The sequence below is a fragment of the Tenrec ecaudatus genome, chromosome 8 (genome assembly GCF_050624435.1).
Source record: "Tenrec ecaudatus isolate mTenEca1 chromosome 8, mTenEca1.hap1, whole genome shotgun sequence".
Lineage (NCBI taxonomy): Eukaryota > Metazoa > Chordata > Mammalia > Afrosoricida > Tenrecidae > Tenrec > Tenrec ecaudatus.
Genome location: NC_134537.1, coordinates 51,771,177 through 51,796,281, shown reverse-complemented (window position 1 = coordinate 51,796,281; position 25,105 = coordinate 51,771,177). Strand labels below are relative to the sequence as shown.

At 40.6% G+C, this 25,105-nt stretch overlaps 1 non-coding gene across 1 annotated transcript; it reads right to left on the bottom strand.

Annotated features, from left to right (window-relative positions):
* Window positions 1-3,461: 3,461 nt before the first annotated feature.
* Window positions 3,462-3,567, bottom strand: LOC142455740 (U6 spliceosomal RNA). Its single transcript, XR_012785881.1, has one exon. It is a non-coding gene; the product is annotated as a U6 spliceosomal RNA (small nuclear RNA).
* Between the last annotated feature and the right edge of the window lie 21,538 nt (window positions 3,568-25,105).

Genomic DNA, 25,105 nt, shown 5'->3' with positions numbered 1-25,105 from the left:
GAAATTGCATATGAGGCGCTGTGCATCTGGGCTGGATCTATTATTCATGCATGCATGTTTCAGAGAGCATAGTAATTTAGAGTCTCTCACAGAGCACTCTCTGCAGCAACCATAAACCACGTTCTATGTGCTCCAGGGAAAAATTATCTTTCCCTTGCTTAAACTAGGGGTCATGCAAGAAAATTCACACAGATGAAGCAGGGAGAAAGAGGTGGGAAGGGGACAGTCCAGGGCCTTCTGTGAAGAACTTCCAGGCTCATGTGCTGGGCTCAGCACCACTGGTGTCAGGTCTTCTGAGTGACCTTGCAGAGTTTCAATTCTCTCCTTTGTGAAATCAGACACTCGAACTGGATGCACCTCCTTAAGACTCTGACATTCAGAATCCCCCTTGCTCCTGTGTGACCGATAGGTACAAATGTAATCTTTACTGAAAATGATCTCTGTAATAATATTTATGCCTTTCTTCAGTGCTTCAAGAATTAGAAGTAACGTATGCACAGCACACATACACACACACACACACACGCACAGGTGTTTGAAAACTTCATGGAAAATTTCCATTATCTTTTAATTCCAGATATTTGGAGGTTTTTGTATTGCGTTTTGTCATAGTGTGCAAAAATATTATGGATACACATACATGGGGGGGGGTTCAAAGGTTTGTGAAAAAATGAAATTGAAAGATAATGGTATCTTTCCACAAATTTTTGACACCCCGTCCCTACCCTACTTACGGTACATTTATACATACATACCTTTAGAGGTGCATGGTTAAGTGATTGGCTGATAATAGGTCAAATTCATCTTGACAATAGCATGTATGTATGCATCTATATGTATATGTGTGTGAATGTATAAATATGTACATAGCTCTATATTGGTTTTTAAAAACAGTATAGCTTTTGTGTTACAGAGAATATAGCAAATACAGCAGCACAGATTTTCCCTGAAAATGGAAAATTAACAGATACATATAGAACTCATAGGAATGGGATAGAAATGAAATAAAGAAAGATAAAGAAAGGAGTTAACATCCACTTTGAGATGCTAGATGAGATTAAGGAAAAATCACTAACAGGAAATTTGGAGGTCAGGTCAGTGCTGCTTTCTGATTTTATTTTATTTTTCATTGTTATCATGTGAGAAGTCTGGTACGGGCTGCATTCATTTCCTCCCACTACAGTGCCAGACTCTCATTTCTATTCCCCTCAATGCTCAGCTACTCTCCAGAAAATGAATAGCACCATTCCATACTGAGCAGGGCAATGCCATGCATTAACTGGAATTATAGCTTCCACAGCCCCGGGAAAACCATGTACCCTGTGCCCAAGCACTCAGGCAGCTGCAGGGAATGCCCACCAGCTTCCTGCCTTCTGCTGAGAGCTGACATACCGTGAGCCATCCCAGGGTTCTCTGGGGGATTTTCTCTTCTGGCAGGCCCTGTCCTACCAGAATTTCTTCTCTGTTCCACTGAGCCCAGACTTGGCTTTTTCTCAAGCGTTTCGATATGCTTACAGTTATTTAGACTAATCGCAAGTGCTTCTATCTGAAATGCACACCCTGAGGTAAGAGAAAAGCATTGACCAGAGCCTGAAAATCTTGGCCTCCCAATGAGGTTTGCTGCTGTTCTTCAGCAGAGGTGGACTCATTGATAGCTCACAGCAAGGCTGTATTCAATTTGGCTTCCTGCTAGCAGTGAGAATCCCTGTCTCCTGCATATGCAAGCTGTCCTGAAGGGAGGGCCCAACTGCAGGGAGCCTTCTTCCATAGAGAAAGTGATGTCACACTGGGGTGGCAGGGTAAGAACTAGGACATTCTTCTTTATTTTGCTTTGTCTCTGTCTTTCCTACCTGGATGACTCATCTGGCTGCAAAACATTGTGAATGAGCTAAATGTCACTGAATTGTTCATTTTAAGACGATTAACTTTACATTACGCGAATTTCACCTCAATTTTTAAAAATCATATAAAGAAGCATTATAAAGTTATTAGATCTTTAAGGCTGTATACGACATATGACCTTGAGGTAGTTTATTGTGCCAACCTGGCCAATAAACACCTGTGGCGTTAATTGAAGGGCGGAGGGATAAAGGGCTTGGTGAGCCTCACCTCTAGAGTTCTCTGGTCTCTTGCTTTGTGATGGTCGGACCAGACCAGGGTGCAGCTGCCTTAGCCAGTTCCCTGCTTCAGTTGGCAAGGCTCACTTCCCACAAAACATCCCTGAGGAGAAGCCACACGGACCTACCTTGATGCAACCCTGGGTGCTGGAGCAGCTGTGTGGAGATCCCTGCCAGTGCTGAGATGCTTACACGTTCTCTGATTTAACTTTCCTCCTGCAGTTGGCATCATAGTGTGTGTTTATTGAGATGGAAGAGGACTTTGTTGAATAGTGTTGGATGTATGAGTTAATGTTGGACTTGTGGGCTTGAGCAGCACTGGGTTCGGATGTTTTCTTAATGTGCACTTAACCTTTATATAAAACTCTCTCTTATACATGAATTTCTGTGGATTTGTTTATCTAAAGTACCCAGACTAAAACAGCCCTGCAATGTCATTTTTTTATTTCTCGAGATTCCCTAATCCATTGACTCCATAGGAAATGGAGCCCATTCCCTAAGTGGAATTTGCATGACCAAAATTCAATGCCTTTATCCTTGCTCTAACTTCGAGTCATACAGATAATGATGGTACCTGCTCAGCCCTGCTCTCCATCTTTCTACTCCTTGGGCAGAGGTTAGAATTTGGGAGAGGCTAGAATCTCCAAACTTGAGAGTATGGGAGCCTTTATTGTCCATCTTTTTTGGAGTGGGGGTGGTGGGGTCCTTACAGCTGCAGTTTGAGGAAACACTGTAGTAAAATGCACTGCCCCCTGAGTTCCCTGTAACACTGTATGCTCTATGATTAACAGGCTCAGTCAAACAGAGGATCTCTGAGGGGCCTCCAGACACTTCAGAGCTGCCACTGGTGCAGCTGCAAGGCCAATAGTTCTACATTTTCAAGTTATGGGTCTTCACAGGGGTTCAGATAAACATTACCAAGTGTTCTCTCTTCAAAGGCGAGAGTCATCTGGACCTCTCAGTTTCTTCTCTTTCATATGTGATGAGAAAAAGAGCCCACCCTACCTCCTTCAGAGTCTTGGGTCTAGGGCAGCCCTCCAAGAAGTCCCATGGAACGGCACTACAATGACACACGGAACACATTGAATTCCATTGCACATGCTTCCAGAGCACGGTCAGTGAGATCTGCTTAACCACATCCAAAGTAGTTTTCAACATGAAATTTATAAAAGTAGAAAATGATTAATTATCAAGAAACAGGTATTTCCCAATATACTTACATAGAGCAATTGTAAGTGAAATATTAGAATTATTGTATGTTGACTATAACTATATTAATCATTAGAACATTAAAAAATGAATCAGGAATCATGTGTTCATTTGTGGGAATTTTTTGGTCCTTTTAAAAATATGGAATGCTTCATGAATTTGCATGTCAGCCTCACACGGGCCCCTGCTAATATTCTATGTATCATTCCAATCTTAGTATGTGTGCTGCCAAAGGAAGCAGTATATGTGTTCATTTGGAATTCAAGCTTTGTCTTTTCTGGGTTACCATTCATTGAGGAAATGAATACATATTAAAAGGCAACCATATGACAGAATACAATGTTATGGGAAAAGGATTAAAATTATAAAAGACTTTGCTTTGCTTGAAATCACAATGACTATGAAACCAACCGTAAATAATTGTGTAAAGTGGCATTACTGATAGTTATGTTTTGAGTCAATGTACCTGGGCCAGGGTTCTCAGTCTGTAGGTCTTTGCACCGACTGAAAATAAAAAAGCAAATGGGAAGAACACACTCAGCATATAAACTTGAGGAGATGGGAGCCTTTATTGTCCACTTGAAGAACTAAAGACAAATTCAAGTCTTGCGTTACAATTATGAAAAAATTACTGGGGCAAAATATTAAATGGTGCAGGAAGCATCAAAGAAATTAAAAAGGTGGAAAGAATACACAGAATAACTGTACCAAAAAGGACTAGTCAATATTCAACTATTTCAAGAGGTAGTACCAATGGCACTGAAGGAAGAAGTCCAAGCTGCATTGACAGCATTATCTAAAACAAGTCTCCAGGAATTGATGGAATACCACTGAACTGTTCCAACAAGTTAATGAAGCACTGTAAACACTCATTTGTGCCAGGAAATTTGATAGATAGAACTTTGACCAACTGACTAGAAGGATTAATATTTGTAGCAATTCAAAGAAAGGTGAGTCAACATAATGTTCAAATTATAGATTAGATCACTGATATCACATGCAAGTAAAATTCTGTTGATGATCAACCAACAATTACAGTAATATAGACAGGGAGCTGCCAGAGTTTCAGGCTGGACCCAGAAATGGACATGATATCATTCCTGATATCAGATAGATCTTGGTTGAAAGCAAAGAATAGCAGAAAAATGTTTGTGTTTTTTTAAATTTTACTAAGGCATTCAACTGTGTGGACTATAAAAACAACAACAACAAAAGATTGTGAATAACCTTGAGCAGAGAGAGAATTTCAGAATGCGTCATTGTGCTCATTTGGAGCATGTACATGAGTCAAACCAGAGAAGTTGAGTTATATGAAAATGAGTCTGGTATCATCAGGAATGGAGGAAGATTGATTAACAACCTGGTAGTGTACAGATGACACAACCTTGCTTGCTGAAAGTGAAGAGAACTTGAAGTACTTGCTGATGAAGATCAAGGATTTCAACTTTCAGTATGGATTTGGATTCATTGTAAAGACCAAAATCCTTACGACTGGACTAATACACAACATCATGATAAATGAAGAAAAGGTTGAAGTTGTCAAAGAATTTATCTTGCTTGGATTCACAATCAATGCTCATGGAAACATCAGTCAAAAGATCAAATGGCACATTACATTGGGAAAATCTACCACAATAGACCTCTTTAAAGTGTTGGAAAGCAGAGTTATTCCTTTGAGGACCGAGGTTTTCCCGACACAAGCCATGTTATTTTCAATTGCCTCATATACGAAGACCAAAGTTTAATTGATGCATTTGGATTATGGTGCTGCAAAGTAATATTGAAAGCAATGGAAAGTAATATGGACTGCTAAGAGGATAAACAAATCTGACTTTTAAGAACAGATAGAATGCTTGTTAGTGGCAAGGATGGCAAGAGTTTATGTCATGTACTTTTGACATGTCTTCAGGTGAGAACAATCCCTGGAGCAGGACACCATGCTTGGTACAGTGGTATGGCAGTGGAAAAAAGGGAAGGCCCTCAACAAGATGGATTGACACCATGATTGTAACAATGGGTGGAAACACAAAATCTATGGTCAGGATGGTATGGGACTGGGTAGTGTTTTTTTATTTTTTTGTTGTACGTAGGTTTGCTATCAGTAGTACTTTCTCGGTGGTACATAAGAAAATGGAAGCATTCCCAATAGTTTGGCAGCAATCTCCAATAATATGATATAACAAAATATAATCAACTCCATGATGGGATCTAACACAAAGTAATCAACTCTATGAGAAGGTAGCAGTTGGGGTGGAATGGAACCCCTTGATTAGATCACAGCCTGGGTATAATTATAAGGAAGAATCCTCAAGGATATGCCCAATTCACTTCTGCAGGGTCTGGATCTTGCATCTGGTTCACTGATCCCTGTCAACCCTAGGAATAATCAGCAGACTTCCAACCTTGGATTCATTTGACTTTACACCCACTTGCCTGTGGTTTTCCTGCAGTGCCTTCCTGATTCAGATTCATCCAAATTAACATATAACCCATGAACTTGAACTGGACTGGATTTATCTGCTTCAACAACTGTGTAGATATTCCTGAATATAAAATTACTTCTATATACCTATACATGCAAGCATCACTGATTGTGCTTCTCTAGAAATTCCAGCCGGAAACAATTTTCAATTGGTAAATCTGCTGACAATATCTCTTTAAAGCACTAAAGGGTAAATGTGTCACTGTGAGACCTAGGATTTGCCTGACCCAAGCCAGGAATATCAAACACCTCATATGCATGCAAACACTGGACAATGAATAAGGAAGACTGAAGAACTGATGCCTTTAAATTATGGTATTCATAGTAATTTTGAATTTATCAGGGCCTACTAGAACAACAAACAAGTCTATCTTGGAAGAAGTATAGCAAGAAAGTTTCTTAGAAAATAGGATTACTGTGTTATTCTGGGTAGATAAGAGAAACAAATTCACAGACACATGTTCATAAGAAAGAGATTTATATACAAGAGCAATTGAATGTTGTGCAAACATCCCAACTCAGTCCAGATCAAGTCCATAAATCCAATATTAGGCCATATGTCTCATAGCAATCTACAAATTCCTCTTCAGACTCACGAAACACATCCAATGACGCTGAATGCAGGAAGATTGCAGGCAAGTGGCTGCAAAGTGTTGTGGATCCATTGGCAGTAGAAGCATCTCAGTGCCGGTAGGCATCTCCACGTGGCTCCTCCCACTCCCAGGGAGTAGGGTCTATCAGCATAGTGCCATGTGTCCTGTTAGTAGAGTGTCTGAGGGAGTGAGTCTTGTCAGTAGAGAGTATCCAAGGGAGTTAGCAGACAGAGAGTCTGTCTCCCTCCTCCAAGGAGGAAATATAGGAATTTCCAGAATTCTCAGGAGAAAGCTTTGCCCACACAGAGGCCTCATTTATTATATCTTGATTGGCAAGCCAGATTTCACCCCTTCATTCACAATCCGCTAAAATTTACAATGGATTATATAACTACCACAGACCACCCCTTGTCAACTTTCACATAACTGTTTATCCATATATAATTGTGAAACAAACAATAATAAAATCATATCTGTACCTAACAGGAAAAAACTAAACTGCATATAATTCAATATGTGCCATCCTCATTTAAACATAACATCTATACGTGAACAAAACAAAAAATATTCTATTCCTATTGAATTTAAGCAGCACCTGCACCTTAATTCTACAATCCTATGAATATATTCCTCCACCTATGAAAGTTTGTAAGCCAGCCACTTCATGCCTTTATCTATTTGGGGTATCCAATTTCTATACTGTCCATTTACCTGGATCCACTTGCTGAGTGGAAGTGAGAGAAATGCAGCAATACAGACATGGGTTAAGCCTGTGCACTGACACCCATGGGCCTGGTTTACAGGAACTAGAAGACAAGATGCAAGCTGGTTGAGTGGTCTGAAGTTCATGACCTAGTACAAGGGGGCTAGGCTTGTAGAGAATTTGTTATGGGGCCATGGTCTAAAGGCAGGGTAAGCAATGGGCACCCTGGTGAGGCTAAGTGAGGAAGCCCACATTGAGTTGACCAGAACCCAACCAGGTGAAGAGAAGATATTTGTGTTTGTGAAATAGTGCATGTTGCTACTGACTTTATGGATAGCCTGTCCTTATTTGACTTTGCTTATGAATGTGGACTCAGAGGTTCCAACTAGAATGAAGATTCTCATGTTAAAGAATATGATTTTTGCCTCAGAGCACTGGGTTGATGTAAGTGGACAGTATAGAAATTAGATCCCAAAAATTGGGGGATAAAGGTATGAAGTGGTGGGCTTACAAACTTTCATAGGTGGGGGATGTATTCATAGGATAATAGAATTTATGTGTAGGTGTTATTTAATTGCAATTGTTAGGCATAGGGTATTTTTGTTTTGTCACTTATAAAATATTATTGTTTAAATGAGGGTGACAGGTATCGAATTATATGAATTTTAGTTTTACCCTGTTAGGTAAAGATATAATTTTATTATTGTTTGAAAATTATATATGGCTAAAGTGTTATGTGAAAGAGTCAAATTGGCAAGGGGTTGTCTGTGTCAATTTGGAACTTGAGAGGATTACGAGTGAAGGGACGGAGTCAAGTCTGTCAATCAGGTCATAACCAATGAGTCGTCTGTGTGGACATGGACTTCTCCTGAGGATTCTGGGAACTCAGATATTTCCTCCTTGGAGGTGGTAGACAATTTCTTTCTCTGTTTACCCCTTGGAGACACTCTACTGACAAGACACGTGGGTCTACACTGACAGAACCCAGTTCCCTGGGAACTAGAGGAGCCATTTGGAGACCTCTGCCAGTGCTGACATGATTCTACCGCCACTGGATCCACAAGACTTTGCACCCACTGGCCTGTCATCTTCCTGTATTCAGCATCGTTGCATGTGTTTTGTGAGTCTGAAGAGGACTTTATAGATTGGTATCAGACATAGGCTAATATCAGACATGGGCTAACATTGGACTTAAGGATCTGATCTGGACTGGGCTGGGATGTTTTCTCTCTCTCTCTCTCTCTTTAAAATCATTTTATTGGGGGCTCAATAACACAATCCATCAATGGGATGTTTTCTCAATATTCAACTGCCCTTGTATATAAATCTCTTTCTTATACACATATTTGTGTCTATGAATTTGTTTCTCTCATCTACCCGGACTGACACATTTACTTTGCTCATATCTTTGAACAATTTATAGGGAGGGGTTAATCATGATGTTTAGGAAAATGTCGAGTCAGTGACAAATGATGTCCTCAAGTAGAGAGATTTAAATAATGACTGCACCAATATGCTCAAACACGGCAGCCTTATGAGGGGAGATTAGGACCCAGTAGGGTCTTGTTCAGTGTTATGCGGTGTTCTTGTAAATCAGAACCAACTACGTGAAAGTGAACAACAGCAAAAAGGTTGCAAACATGATCAGAGCATAGCTGGAAAGGCGATCCCTAGAAGTAAAGATGGCACCTTGTGGGTTTTCATGAAAGAGCTCTGTGATTGAATTTGCTTCTCAGAAAGCCTTGATGGTTTAAGTCTACAGAGGTGTAGTTGTTAGGTGCCGATGAGTTGATTCCGACCCACAGAGACCCTGTGCATAACATATCAAAACACTCTTCAGTCCTGAGCCTTCCTTACAACTGTTCTTATGCTTTAGCCCACGAAGCCCATTGTTGTAGCCACTGTGTCAATCCACTTTCTGAGGACCTTCCTTTTTGGATCACTGCAAACCCACTTTACTAAGCATGGTGGCCTTTTCCAGGGACAAGTCTCTTCGAACAACACTTCCAAAGTGTGCAATATGAAATCTTGCCATCCTTCTCTTTAAGGGGCACTTTGGCCATACTTCTTTCAAGACAGAGCAGTTTGTTTTTATAGCAGTCCATGGTATTTCAATATTCTTTTCTAGCAACACAGTTTAAATGAATTGATTCTCAAAATAAATGAACTACTCTCGAGTCAATACTGAGTTAGAGTGAATGTATCGGATAGAACAAAATGTGTCATAGGTTTTCTGAGTCTTCTCAGAAGCTGACTACCACATCTTTGTCTCATGGTGATGCTGGTGGATTCCACTCACCAAGCTTTCTGTTAAATGTGCAATGTTTAACCTCCGGTGTCACAAACAGTGCTTGCGATAGGGATCCATACTTACACTCCAGTAAGAGGAAAATATGCCATGAGCTATTGTTGGGCCTGGAGTCATCTCTGTGCCTTAGCAGCCCCATGCTGGGACGTCATCGTCTGGGCTTGGTGTGCTGATATGGGGTCTAGGCTGACCGTTCCTTTCTCTTTTTCCTTCTTGGTTTGCTTCCGTGTGGGCGTGACAGAAGACAATACTGGGGACACACAGCAAGGAGGAAGTGCGATCTCCCCCCTCCCCCCACCCAGTGAGGCAAACCTAGAAGGGGACACAACAGATCAGTAACAGGAGCAAAGCCAAGACACACAACACCTAAAAAGCCCCCCAAAATAGACTTCAGGCTAGGAGGGGCAGTTCCCGGAATTCCCCTAGGACCAGTGGGGAGATTGTCATAAAGGTAAGCAGACAGACCTGGAAGCATGCATGTTTTTGTTGTTGTTGTTGTTGTTGTTGTTGTTGTGTTTCTTTTTTTCCCCCTTCTCCTATGTCTCTCCTCTCTTTTTTCTGTTTCCCCACAACCATTTGTTTTCTATTTGTTTGGTCTATGCCACTGGTGGTATGCCTACTTGCGTAACACAGGCAAAGGAAGCAAACTCTAGGACAGTGGTTCTCAACCTTCCCAATGCCACAACCCTTTAATACAGTTCCTCCTGTTGTGGTGATTCCCAACCACAAAATTATTTTAGTTGCTACTTCATAACTGTAATTTTGCTACTGTTATGAATCACAATGTACGTGTCTGATATGCAGGATGTATTTTAATTTTTATAAACTGAATATAATTAAAGCATTGTGATTAATTGCAAAATAATATGTAATTATATATTGTGAAATATTTATTTTATGACAAATAAATGAAATTTTCTCTGAAGCATGGTGTAGCATGGGTAGCAGTCTTCACACTGGGTGCTCATATGTGGGCATATCTCCATGTGGGTTGACCCACTTGGAGACAGATGGAGGAGAGATGTCTGAATTTCTAAGACCATCAGAAATATGATTTCCAATGGTCTTAGGTGACCCCTGTGAAAGGATCACTTGACCCAAAAGGTGTCATGACCCACAGATTGAGAACTGCTGCTCTAGAAGAAAGCACCAGGACTAACAGTCCTAGAGGAACTTGGGGGGGAGAAGGGGATGTGGCAAAGGTCTGGTGGGCAAATAGTGCCATAGACAGGGGAACAACTAGAGAATATAAATCAGTAATGAGGTGGAGATAGAGGTCCTGGGAGTGCTGGTGCAATAGCCATCTAGCTGAAAGGAAGTACTATGAGGCAGTAGTAGGACGAGCATGGTGGTGGGACAAAAGGAAAGTGAAAGGAAACAGTGGAATGATGTAGGAAGCAAAGCTATGGATAGAGGTATAAGCATAGGGGTGCCCATATGTAAATACATTAATCCAAAAAATAGTAGTACTGGCCTATGTACATATATTTATATGGCAATACACCAAGGCAGTGGACAGACGTTGGACCTCTGCTCATACCCTCCCTCAATACAAGAACACATTGTTCTAACAAATTGGCAATCTGAGATGCTCACCCTCCTGACACAATCGCTGAAGACAAAATGGGTGCAAAAGCAAATGTGATGAAGAGGCATTTGGTGCCCAACTATTAAAAGATTTAGTCTCTGGGGTCTTAAAGGTTTGAAGTGAAACAAGCAGCCATCCAGCAGAGAAACAAGCCCACACCAGCCTTTGCAATCATGAAGTGTCATCGGGACCAGGAAATAGGTGTCAGAAGACCCTTACAGCCAAACAAACAAATCAATATGGTTAAGAATGAGGGGTATCAGAGCAGAGACCCAAAGCCTATCTGTAGACAATGGAACATCTCCAGTAGAGGAATCACAGGGAAGGGATGAGTCATCCAGGGTGCGGTAAAGCACCAATGAAACACAGAATATCCCTCTGGTTCCTTGAGGCTTCCTCACCCACCACCACTGTAACCTAGTAATGCCTCTGACTTTGGACTAGTCTGGAGCATGTACACCTGTGTAGATAAGAGATAAAAGGTCATGGAGCCCATCGGAAGAGAGATACAATATGGGAAGATTAAGTGGGGAGGTAAAGAAGGGGAGTTGTTACCAAGGGGTCAATAGAATGTAATTGTCTAGAAAAGAATGATGGCAACATATGTAAAAATATGCCGGATACAATTAATGTATGAATTGTAATATGCATTGTAAGAGCCCTCAATAAAATGATACCTGCTTATAAATCATAAGGCCTACCAAAGTTTTAATAAATTGATTATGTGAAGCAGCACATATAGGGTGGCTCGAGACTTATTTTTATCCCATATGTTAATTTGGAGACACAGAGCTTGTGTTAGTCTGGGTGGACTAGAGAAACAAATGCATAGAAACCCATATGTGTATAAGAAAGAGGTTTATATACAAGAGCAGTTGAATATTGAGAAAACATCCCAGCCCAGTCCCGATCAAGTCCATATATCCAATATAAGCCCATATGTTTGATACCAATTTGTAGAGGACACTTCAGACTCAAGAAGCACATGCAATTATGCTGAATGCAGGATGATCACAGGCCAGCAAGTAGAAAGTCTTTGGGTCCAGTGGCGTTGTAACCATCTCAGTGATGGCAGGGATCTCCATGTGGCTTTTCCAGCACACAGGACTGCATCAGGGTAGATCCATGTGGCTTTTCCTTAGAGATGTCTTGCAGGAAGTCTGGAGAGAGAGAGGTGTCTCCTGCCTCCATGGAGGAAAAATACCAGAGTTCCCAGAATCAGGAAAAGGTCATGCCCCCACAGAGGTCTCTTTGACTATGACCCAATTGACTGACTAGACTCCACCCCTTCACTCTTCATCCTCTCAAGTCCCAAATTGGCACCATATTATGTTACTACCACAGCGCTGCAACAGGACAGTACTGAACTGTTAACCAAAAGATTGGTGGTTAGAACCCATCAATAGCTCTGAAGGAGATGAAGGAGACGGCCGCAGTGTTTGTTCCCCTGAAATTGTTTTGTTGCTCCTGTTAGGCATCATCTAGTTATTTCTGATGCATAGCAAACCTATATAAAACAGAATGAAGTCTTGCTCAGTCCTTTGCCATCCTCCCAATTATTGCTGGGTTTGAGACCTTTATTGCAACCAATAGGTCAGTCAATCTTCTTTTTTTTCTTTATGCAGCTTTTTTTTACATTTTATTAGGGGCTCATACAACTCTTATCACAATCCATACATATACATACATCAATTGCATAAAGCTCATCCGTACATTCTTTTCCCTAATCATTTTCAAAGCATTTGCTCTCCACTTAAGCCCTTTGCATCAGGTCTTCCCTTTTTTCCCCTCCCTTCCCTGTTCCCCCTCCCTCATGAGCCCTTGATAATTTATAGATTGTTATTTTGTCATATCTTCTTGAGACCTCTTTTTCACTATTTTATCTAGGACATTGCTTCCTCCAGGAACTTGTCACTCCCGATAACACGTCCAAAGTAGATAAGGTGAAATCTTTCTCCACCCATCTTTTCTGAAGAACACTCTAGCTGAACTTTTTCCTAGGCAAATTTGTTTTTGCTTCTGGTACTCGATAATTTTAAAGCATCAATTCTTCTATTGTCTTCCTAATTAATTGCCAAGCTTTATGTGTATGTGAAGAGATTGAAAATAGCATGGCTTGAGTCAGATAAACTTTAGTCTTTGAAGTGAGATTTTTATTGTTTTTTTAAAACATTTTATTAGGGGCTCATACAACTCTTATCACAATCCATACATACATCAATTGTGTAAAGCACATCTATACATTCACTGCTGTCATCATTTTCAAAGCATTTGCTCTCCACTTAAGCCCTTTGCATCAGGTCTTCTTTTTTCCCCTCCATCACTGTCCCCCCCCCTCCATCATGAGCCCTTGATAATTTATAAATTATTATTTTGTCATATCTTGCCCATCCAATGTCTCCCTTCACCCCCTTTTCTGTGTCCATCCCCCAGGGAGGAGGTCACATGTAGATCCTTGTAATTGGTTCCTTCTTTCCAACCCACTCTCCCTCTACCCTCCCAGTATAGCCCCTCACACCCCTGGTCCTGAAGGTATCATCCGCCCTGGATTCCCTGTGCCTCCAGCTCCTATATGCACCAGTGTACAACCTCTGCTCTATCCAGACTTGCAAGGCAGAATTCGGACCATGGTAGTGTGTGTGTGGGGGGGGGGGCGGGGAGTGGTTAGGGGAGGGGGTTGGAAACATTTAGGAACTGGAGGAAAGCTGTATTCTTCATCGGTGCTGCATCGCACCCTGTCTGACTCATCTCCTCCCCTAGACCCCTCTGCAAGAGGATCTCCAGTGGCTGACAAATGGGCCATGGGTCTCCACTCTGAACTTCCCCGTTCATTCACTATGGTAAGAATTTTTTGTTCTGATGATGCCTTATATATTCTTATTTATTCTTTAACAGGTTTTTATATTGTAGCAGATTTGCCCAATGCAATGTATTGCTTTATTTCTTAACTGTGCTTTTAGGCCATTGACTGTGGATTCAACAAAAGTGAAATTCTTAACAACTATAATATTTTTCCATTTATCATGATATTGCTTATTAGTCCCATTGTGAGGATTTTTGTTTCATTGTAGTTTTATTAAGTGTCGTGAAGTAAATTCTAACTCATAGCGAGCCTCTTCAAAGAGCAAAACAAAGCTGGGGGATGTGCCATTTTCATAACCTTCCTTATGTTTGAGCGCATCTTTGCAGTCCCTGTGCCAAAACATCTTGTCAAGGGTTTTCTTTTTTATTGCTGTACCTCTACTTTTCCAAACATGATGTCTTGTCTAGGGACTGGTCTCTCCTGATGTATTTTTGTGGTGTAATTTATATTTCAGGTGTAATCTAGGTTAAAGATATTTGTCAGTAAATACTTGAAACATTCTTCATTTTCAGCAAGCAAGGTTGTATCATCATCATATCAAAAGTTGTTAACAAGCCTTTACCTAATCTTGATGCATTATAATATCTTATATAGTTTAGCTTCTCAAATAATTTTTCTGCATATAGATTGATATGATGAAAGGCTACAACCAGGAAGCACACCTGTCCTTAATTTAAACCCATTGTTCTGTTCAAAGGACACCTCCTCTGCCTCTTAGTCTATACACAACTTCCATCTGAGTACAATGGCATGGTTTAGAATTCGATTCTATGCAATGATATCTAATATTTGCTATTATTCACATAGCTGAATGATTCAATTAAATTCAGGCAAAATTATTTCTGGTATTCTCAGCTGTTGGCTAAGATCTTTGGGAAAGAAATAAACAATGATATCACTGATACCAAATCCTCTTCTGAATTCAACTTCCATTTCTGGAAGTTTCCTGTTGATGTATTGGTACATTTAAAAAAATATTTTCAGCAAAATTTTGTGTACTCTTAAGGATGTTGTTTTCTAACTAGTGTATTTTTAAAAATATCTTTTATTTGTATTAAGTACAAAAACGGATATCTTTCAGTTGATTTGTCAGGTAACTGCCTTCAAATGTCTTGGCATAGATGAGTGAAAGATTCTTGTGTTTTATCCTTTTGTTGTGTTTTATCTTACATTGAATTTTAAGACAAGCAGAGTAAGGACTTCTTCAGTTTCATCAGCTCTTGATTATGTAATACCTTCAGAAATAGTAAAATGTTAACCAAAAATATTGGGGGGGGAAGGTTTGTAAAACTAGTCCATGCGTTCCTCCTATGTTATGATGCTTCCTATCTTGTTAAATACTTTACCTAAAGAATCCTTCTACACTGCAACTGTAATATGGAATTATTTCTTCAGATCTTTCAACTTGAGAAATACTGAGCATGTACTTCCCTTTTGGTTTTCTAAATCCTGCATATTTTATTTCTAAATTTCTGAATATTTATTTCAAAATCTGCGTTACTTTTTCTATAGAGATGCCCTTTAAATTTTTTGTTCAATTGTTTTACCTTATAATTTATTCCATTCACTTTATTAGTATGTAAATTTTGTCTCTTTTGACATCCATTATTGCCTTTTGCTTTTGTTATTTATTAATACATTTAATATGATTTAAAATTATTTATTTAAACTTTTTGCTGTTATTTGAAAATTTGTAGAGCAAATTGATTTTTTAGTCAATATTTCCTGCCCATATTTTTTCATGGTATTGAATTTAATCCCCACAATGTAATAGGTTCTTTCCATTTCCTTTCTATGCTATTTCCATTAATCCTTTCATAAACTCATTTCTGCGTTCTGTTTTATCCCTGAGTAAATGATATCCGCTTTACCTCTTATGGCTGATTGTCTGAAGATGTGTGTACCTTCTTAATGCTATTATTTATCCTGTAGAAATGTCTATTGTTTGGTAGAAAGTTGAGCCATGGTGAGTTCAATTCTAGGCCTAAAGAGTGAGTATGGGCTATAGCCTTGGAGGGTTCACCAGTCTACATTAGACCAGTAAGCCTCAAAAAATTATCCTTGAAGTGTTCTCTGGGGCAAAATGACGACTAGTTAAGACTCACCTGTCCAAAGCTCATGCTGCCAGAACAGAAAATTAGGAGGTAAGGTGAAGGAAACAGGGAGGTGGAGTCCTGAAATTAGAAATTGAGTACTAGGGTCTCTCCTGAACCCCTTTTTTGAGTGTGATTTTTCACTCACAAAGTGAACCAAGAATGCTCTAAATCACTCTATGTTTGGAGAGCTGGACTCCTGGACTCCAGCTGAACAGCTCCTCCCACCCTTTATCTGGGAGCAGTGATTTCTCCAGGTCAACACCCTGAAGGGGACATAATCCCAGACACAGGGAGAACCCCACACCTGAGTGCTCCGTGCTGTTGGCTGCCTTGAGCTTATTGCTAGGGAGTGGGAGTGGCGGCTAGCCATAATTTGGAGTAGAATATAAAGTAGAAATTTACATGAGGCAGATTGATCCTGATGTGGGAGAAAATAGGCGTGTAGTCAGAGTCCAGGGGGAAAGTTCTGTTCCAATTGGCCAAGAAGGAAACAACCCCCGTGATAAGCTGGAGCTCCCTTTCTGGGGTCAGCGTGACACGCCCCAAATCAGAGCACCTAACAAGCATATTAAAAGAGTGAAATATATATTATTGGTAAAAGCTCAAACCACAGCCTTGTTGCTTATCTCCAAAGAGAACAAAAAGGGGGCCCTTAACATAACTCAGCATAAGAAGAAGCCCACACTAAGGAATCCCAGAACAGAGTCTGGATGCTTTTTGTGTAACAAAGACTCACTGAAGCAAGTCTAAGATTCTAACAGGGCACAGAGCTAGAGCCCAGAGCCAGGGAGACAATTTGATTCTATTCTAGCTGCCCAGGGGGGAAATATAAAAAAATTTAAAAGCCTCTGACCTAGTAGAACACGAGCAGTCTGGATAGGCCAATAAATCCAGGTTCCCTTTCAGTGATTATCCATAGATAGGGAGGTCCTGCCTGTCCTGGAGCCCCACGCTGGGCTGTGGGAACACCCCGCACCCATGCCCTTGCTGTAGTGCTACACACAGCACAAGGCAAGTATACCAGTGAGCTCCAGGGCTTAGTACTGCAGTAGGAACTGATGTCTGCCTGCTGCTGCAATCTTGCCTTTGAGAGTAATCCCACCTAGGATCTGTGAACCATACATCAAGCGGGCACTCCACCCAACTACCTTGAGGAAGATTTGGAACTCCTCCAGCCCCACAGAGAGGTGATCAAGTCTCAGTTATTTCCAGACTTACCACTCTATTTCTTCTTTCTTTACTCGCTCAACCTTATATCTCTCCCACCATTCTGCCTCAACAAGCACAGGTTTGTGTTGGGTTTTTTTTTCTTCTTCTTCCATCTTTTTTCCTCTTTTCCCTCTTTCTCCTCTACTCTTCCTCTCTTTCCTATCATACGCCACTACTGGCTTCCAGGTCACTACCCTCTGCCTAGGGGAAATCAACTCAAATAGCCGGGGGACATCTACCTGCCTTCTGTGGGAGTGCTGTACACCACGCAAGGCAGCTGTGACAGCCAACTACAGCATGCTGTGCTGCTGAGGAAACCTCCATCAGACATCTAAGGTGATCTCTCCAACTAGGGCAATTCTGCCCAGCACCACTGGGTCCCTGCATTAAAAGGGCACACCAAACTGCCATCATGGGGCAGGGTGTCAACCCCTCTGTACCCACCTTCAGGCAATCAGAGATAAACTATTTTTTTTATTTCCCCCTTATCTCTTTCTTCCTTTTAATCATCACAGCCAATCTTATTGAGCACAAGAGAGATTTCCCCCTTCTTTCTCTTTCTTCTCTTTTTCTTCCTGTGTTCTCTCTTTCTTTGTTCATTTGCCTCTCTCTCTGCTTTTATGAATCCCTCCTCTTCCTCTCTTTCATTCCACATGCCACTGCTGGTTTCCAGATCCCTACCCTCTTCCTAAGGCAACTCTGCCTACCCAATGGGGAGAGCTACAGCCTTCCCAATAAGACAGTGCTGCACACAGCATGGAACAGGGTTCAGCTATCACATTATCTATTCTTAAGTTTATTTTGCTTACTGATTTCTTTTTCTTTCTTTCTTTTTGTTTGTCTTTAACTTTTTCTTTCTCCTCCTCGTCTATCTCTTCTAACTTTCCTGTGACATTCTCAGGAGATTCAGTTCTTTTTTTCTGTCTTCACTTTTGTTTAGTCCACACATTTTATTTGTATGTATGTGTGCGAGTGTTAGTTTGCTTGGCATTGTTGCTCCAGTCTTTGTTTTCTTCTTTTTCTCTTTTTCCTTCCCTCTCTTTCATTTCCCAAGGCACTAGCATCCTCCGGGCCACTCCCCTACAGCTAGGGAAACTCTGAAGGCCTGTTTGGGGGAGCTCCCACCCCTAATTTCTTGGCTTTACATGCAGCTGGGGAAATTATGCTGGTCCACTTCCATACACCAAGCAGAAGGGGTTCTCCCCATCAAAGTCAGTGGAACTCCAGCCTAAACCCCGAGGTCCTACAAGTGAATGTGGAAACTCCTGCCCACCACTAGTGGGGCTCCACGCTACTGAAGAACATCCACCAAAACTCCAAGGTGACCTCTCTGACTATGGTAATTCCCCCTGCCAGCTACATTGCAATACACCAAGGAGGGTACACCCACATGCCCTTCGCTGCACTCCAGATGCAGAAGGAAACACCACAAGCCACCTGAGGTGCTAAAATCACCAGGAGGCTTACTTAAAGATCAGCCAGTGAAGCAACACCCTCGTGGGCCACAACAACCAAACCAGCATCACATGAGAAGACTACCCAATTCACATTCCAAATAATGGAATATTGGACAGCTAGGGTAAGAGTGAAACCACAGGAAGATGCAGCAGTAGCCTGACGCCTCGGTACAGCTACTGGCAGGTAGTTTGTAGAAACACTTATATGAGCCCCCCAATAGAGACCCCAGTGCTCTTCAACTCTGAAAGATGGCTCCAAGCCCCTTGAAAACAATACACAAACAGCAATCAGTCCTAATATCCTCAACAACAACAAGAAAAAACACAGGAGGAACAGAAGACAATGCCAGAAGTCATGAACCTAATGATGTGCTTAGAAGAAGCCAATATTAACCTGCCACAGAAAGAAATTTTCAGAATGCTGCTTGGAGTAATACAAGTTATGAGGGAAGCAAAACAGAAAAAGGATAAAATGATAGAGGAGATAAAGGCAATATACCAAAGGGAAATACAAGACTTAAGATATGACAAAACAAAATCCAGTGGCAACTTGACAGACTTTCCCAACAGACTTGAGGGGGCAGACAATCACACCAGTGACCTAGGGGATAACCAAGCAGACCACAGAAAACGGGAAAAGCTGTCAAATAAGACAATCAGAGATACTGAAGAAAACTTGAGAGCCATGTCTGATGCTAGAAATATGAACAATATTAGAATCATCAGACTACTGGAACAAGACACAACAAAGAAGTCAACAGTGAAAATAGCAAGGGCCTTCTTAGAGAAAAATGTTCCCAGTTAATAAATGAAAATTAGGCAACCATTCAGGAGGCTGAAAGAACATCAGCCAGAGTGAATCCCAAGAAGAAATCATCAAGACACATAATTGTCAAATTGTCCAACTATGAGGAAAAGGAAAATATAAAAAAGCAGCTAGTAAAAAGAAAGCAGTCACATATAAAGATACCCCAATAAGAGTATGTTCGGACCTAGGAGTGGAAATGAAGAAGAAGAGGGAATGGAGTAACGTTTCAAAAAGTGAAGGAAAAAACACAAATCCCAGAATACTTTACCTGGCCAAATTATCTTTTAATATAGATGGAGAAGTAAGAGTCTTCCCAGATAAGGCCAAACTCAAAGAATACATAAAAGGAAACCAAGAACTATAAAAGATCCTTGTTGATCCGGTATGGGCAGAAGATCAACTCTCACCAAGGCAAATAAGAGACCATCACATAGAACAACTCCACCACAGGGTGACAAAGAGAAAACAGCTCCCAGGATAGCATTGGCACAATAGTGGAAAGAAGGCAAACATAAACCATACATATAACACAAGCAGATAAGATAGGTGTGTATGAAAATGCCCAACACAGAAGGTACAACATGACATAACAGAATCCACAGATGGATGTAATAACACTGAATATCAATGGCCTGAACTCAGGCATTAAATGGCAGAGCCTAATACACTGGCTCAGGAAACATAACTCATAGGTCTGCTGCCTATAGGAGACACATCTCAAGCTTGCATACAAAAACAGGTGAGAATAAAAGGCTGGAGAAAAATACACCAAGAAAATAGCATTGAAAAAAAGTTGATCTTAATATCTGACAAAATTGACTTCAAGATACAGGACATAACAAGGGACAAGGAGGGGTAGTCAAGGGGACAGTAGACCAAGAACGAATGAGCATAGTAAATATATATTCACCCAACAAGAGACCCACAAAATTTGTAAATCAAACACTCCAACAGATGAAAAAATAAATCACAGGCTCAACAATTATAGATGGTGATTTTAATACACTGCTCTCTGAAAAAGACAGATCACTGGGAAAGAAACTCAACAAAGAGGCTGCAGATCTAAACAGCACAATTGGATGACTTGACTTGATAGATATTTCAAAACTTTCCACCTACATGCAAAAATTTCACATTATTTTCAAGCTCACATGGCACATATTCTAAAATAGGCAACATGCTGGGACACAGTGGAACTGGAATAAATCCAAGCACATAGAGTTTATGCAAATGTCTTTATGGGATCACTGAGTTATAAGGTGGGAAATTAACTTAAGGACCGTGAAGAAAACAAGGGAAACAATTTTGAGGATGAAAGATTATTTATTGCAAAACAAGTGGGTATTGACCCAGATCAGAGATGAAATCAGGAAGTTTCTAGAAAGCTATGAGAATGAAATGATGACATCCTAAGATCTTTGGGATACAGCAAAGACATTTATCAGAGGAAGACTGAAAACAATAAATGCACACATGAAAAAAGAAGAGACACTTGTGGATGATATGCTGGCACAAAACTTACACCAATTAGAGAAGAGTCAACAAAACAACCCTAAAAATAGCAAGAGGATACATATAATATAATCAGAGCTGAGATATAGGAGAGGGAAAACAAGAAAACTGGAAAAAATTACTATAGCTAAAAGTTGGTTCTTTGAAAGAATTAACAGAATTGATAGAGCACTGGCAAACCTAAGTAAAGAAAGGAAGGAACAAATGACAATTGTAAGGATGAGGGATGAAACAGGGGACATTACAACAGACCCTAATGAAATAAAAAAGATTATTATACAATACTATGAAGGCCTATACTCTAATGAATTCAACAGCTTGTAAGACACAGAAAAATATTTGTAAACACAATCCCTGCCTAGACTTTCCCAGATGGATGTCAAGAACCTCAATAGACCCTTAGTAATGGAAGAAATAGACAAGGTTCTTAAGGGATTACCAACCAAAAATACCCTGGGCAAGATGGTTTCACAGGAGAATTCTACCAAGTATTAAGGGAAGAACTGACACCATCCTTACACAAACTCTTCCAGAACATAGAAAATATGGAAAATTATCAAACTCTTTCTAAAAAGTTAGTAAACTCTGATACCCAAAGTGGGCAATGAACCCACAAGAATTGAGAACTACAGATCAATATTGCTAATGACATTGATGCAAAAAATCCTTAACAAAATATCGGCTAATAGAACACAAAAGCATATTTTAAAAATAATTCACCATGACCAAGTGGGATTTATATCAGGGATGCATGGATGATTCAACATATAAAAGACCATCAGTATTATTCACCACATTGGCAGGAAAAATTATAAGAACCACATGATAATATCACTAGATGCAGAAAAAGCATTTGACAATATCTAACATGCATTTATGTTTAAGACACTCAAGAAGCTAGGAATAGAAGGTAAATTCCTCAAAATTATGCAAGTTCTATATGAAAAAACACCAGTCAACCTGGTAGTTAATGGAGAAAAGATGAAAACAATTCCACTGAAAAAAGGGACTAGACAGGATACCCTTTATCCCCACCCTATTTAACATCGTATTGGAGGTCCTGGCTAACAACATGAGACAAAGAAAAGATATCAAAGGTTTTCATATGGGGAAGGAAGAGCCTAAATTTTCATTATTTGCAGATAATATGATTCCATACATCTAAACTCCCCTATACTCCACAAGTGGAGTGTTGGAAGCAGTAGAGGAATAGGTAGAATGGTAGGATACAAAATCAACAAAAAGAAGTCTATCAGACTGCTCTACACATCAAACAAGATCACAGAAGAGACAATTAAAAAGATAGTACCTTTTACAATAGTCAAGCACAAATCAAGACATCTAGAGATATACTGACTAAAAAAAGAGAAAGATTTATATGAGGAAAATAATAAAACACTACTACAAGAAATCAAGAGTGGCCTCAACAAATGGAAGAATATCCCATTTCCGTGGTTTGGCAGACTCAATATAGTAAACATGGCAGTTCTGCCCAAGGCATTATATAAGTTCAATGCTATCCCAATGTGAATACCACCATCCTTCTTCAAAGAATTGGAAAATCTGATTACCAACTACATATATAGGGGGAAGAACCCCAGAATTAGCAGAGAACTCCTCAAAAAGAAGGACAAGGTTGGATGGCTTCCACTACCTGACTTTAGCACATATTACATGGCCACAGTAGTCAAAACAGTGTTGTACTGGTATAACAACAGATATTCAGATCAATGGAAAAGAGCTGAAGACACAGAAATAAAAACATCAACATACAAGCAACTGATTTCTAATACAGACCCAAAAAATATCAAATGGAAGTAGTTCCTCTTTTCAATAAATGGTGCTACAAAAAATGGATATCTACCTGCAGAAAAATGAAGCAAGACCCTTACCTCATTCCATGTACAAGAATAAACTCAAGGTGGATTACAGATCTTGAGATAAAACCCCAAACAATTAGGGTCATTAATGAGGGAACTGGGACAAACCTAAGAACCTTGGCACAGGAAATACACAAGCTATCAGAAATAGGGAAGGATACAAATACAGAGGAATCACAAATAGACAAGTGGGATATACTGAAGATAAGACACCTGTGTACATCGAAAGAATTCGCCAAGAGAATAATTAAGACAGCCCACAGAATGGGAAAACATCTTTTGCAATGACACAGCAGACAAAGGCCTTACTACTAAAATCTACAATACTTTTCAAACTTACAATAAGAGAAAAACTATCTGCCCACTGAGGACAAAGTACCCGAACAGAAGTTTTACACAGTCTGAAATCCGAATAGCCCACAAAAATATGAAAAATTGTTTCTGATCTTTAGCCATAAGAGAAGTGCAAAGTAAAACAACTATGAGATTCCACCAAACACCCTCAAAGATAGCCCAATTCAAAAAAATCACAAACCAAAAACTGTTGGAGGGGCTGTGGTGAGATAGGGACTCTCATTCACTGCTGGTGGACCTGTAGGTGTGTACAACCACTATGGAAATATATTTGGCGATATCTAAAACAGATGCAAATTGAGTTACCACAGGACCCAGCAATCCCCCTACTGGCCATATATACACAAAGGAGGCAAGAAACAAACCACGGCCAGACATCTGTGCTCTAATGTTCATCGTGGCACAGTTCACAATTGCAAGAAATTGGCAACAACCCAAATTTCCATCAACAGATGAACGGATTAAACACTGTGGTGCATACATAGAGTGGAGTACTATGCATCACTAAAAGCAGTGATGAATGCAAGAAGCATATAGCTGTATGAGATGAACTGGAGGAAATTATGCTAAGTGAAATAAGCAAAGCACAAAAGGATAAGTACAGCATGGACCCACTGATGTAAGTATATAAAAAGGAAAAATGTAAGAGGGGCACAGGGAAAAAGCTACTGTATGCAAACACTTGAGGGGTCCGATCCAGGTAGTATGGCTGGGGTCAGACAAAATCCAGGCATACACATGGTAGCAAACTAAAAGGGGTTGGGGGGAGATAAAAGGGAATTAAAAAAAAGAGATGTGCAGCATGGAAATAGGGCACTGACCCACCAAGGGGGAGGGTATTGTTTGTGTCTCCACAGGGAAAGCGGGACCAGACTTAAATCCGGTGTTCTGGGATATGAATGCAATGTGCTGGCATGGAGAGGGGAGCCAGTGAAGGGGCCTGAGGGCTCAGCCCCAACACCAGCTATGTGGGCAACTGCCCCTAAACCCAGAAGAATTTACTTCCGAGGACGGCACTGATGCTGCAGCTATGAGAGAGGGACATGTCTGATCAGAGCACATGGGAGTAAATGAACGGGGAGGAAGAGAGAGTGGAGCACACACTGGCCCATCAGACCTGGAGGATGATATCCCTGCTCTGAACAGCCAATGCACAGAGTAGACCATATGGCTGATCCCACTATGAGACACGACGTCCCTCCCTCACCCGTCACCCTATAGGGGCAACACTGGACACTCAGTGTTGGGACTGGCCTAGTTTGACCCCATGACACCAAGGCAAAACACTGAAGGTGTGCGACAGAGCAATGGGGGAAGCAGAGCAGAGAGCTCCAGAGGGAGTGCAAAGGATAGACTTTGGGGTCAGAGGATGACTCCACATCGGACATGACTGGAGGACACACTTAGAGGTCAAAATCAGACCTTGATCTATTTACATGTTTTTCTTTCTTTTTAAAAATTAAAAATAATTTCTTTTCTGGGTCATTGATTTTCTTTTTTGTTGACATTGGTGTGTTCTCTTTTGTTGCATTGTCTAGCTATGCCTTGTTTTTTGGTGCATATTATTATCTCTGCAGATCTATCTAGATAAGATAGGCTGCATGACCAGTCTAGAGGAGAAAACAATGGGACCGATGGTTTCAGGGAGACATTGGAGAGGGAGAGGCGGGGGAAAGGAGGTGGTGTTGACCAACCCAGGGGCAAGGGAGCAAGAAGTGATCCAAAATTAGTGGCCAAAAGGGTGTGCGAGGCCTTGTAGGGATTCAGCAAGAGCAATGCAACCGAGAGAAATTACTGAAACCCAAATGAAGGCTGAACATGATAGTGGGACAAGAGGAAAGTAAAAGGAAATAGAGGAAAGAACTAGGATGCAAAGGGTATTTATAGAGGTCTTAATACACACATGTACATATGTAAATATATTTA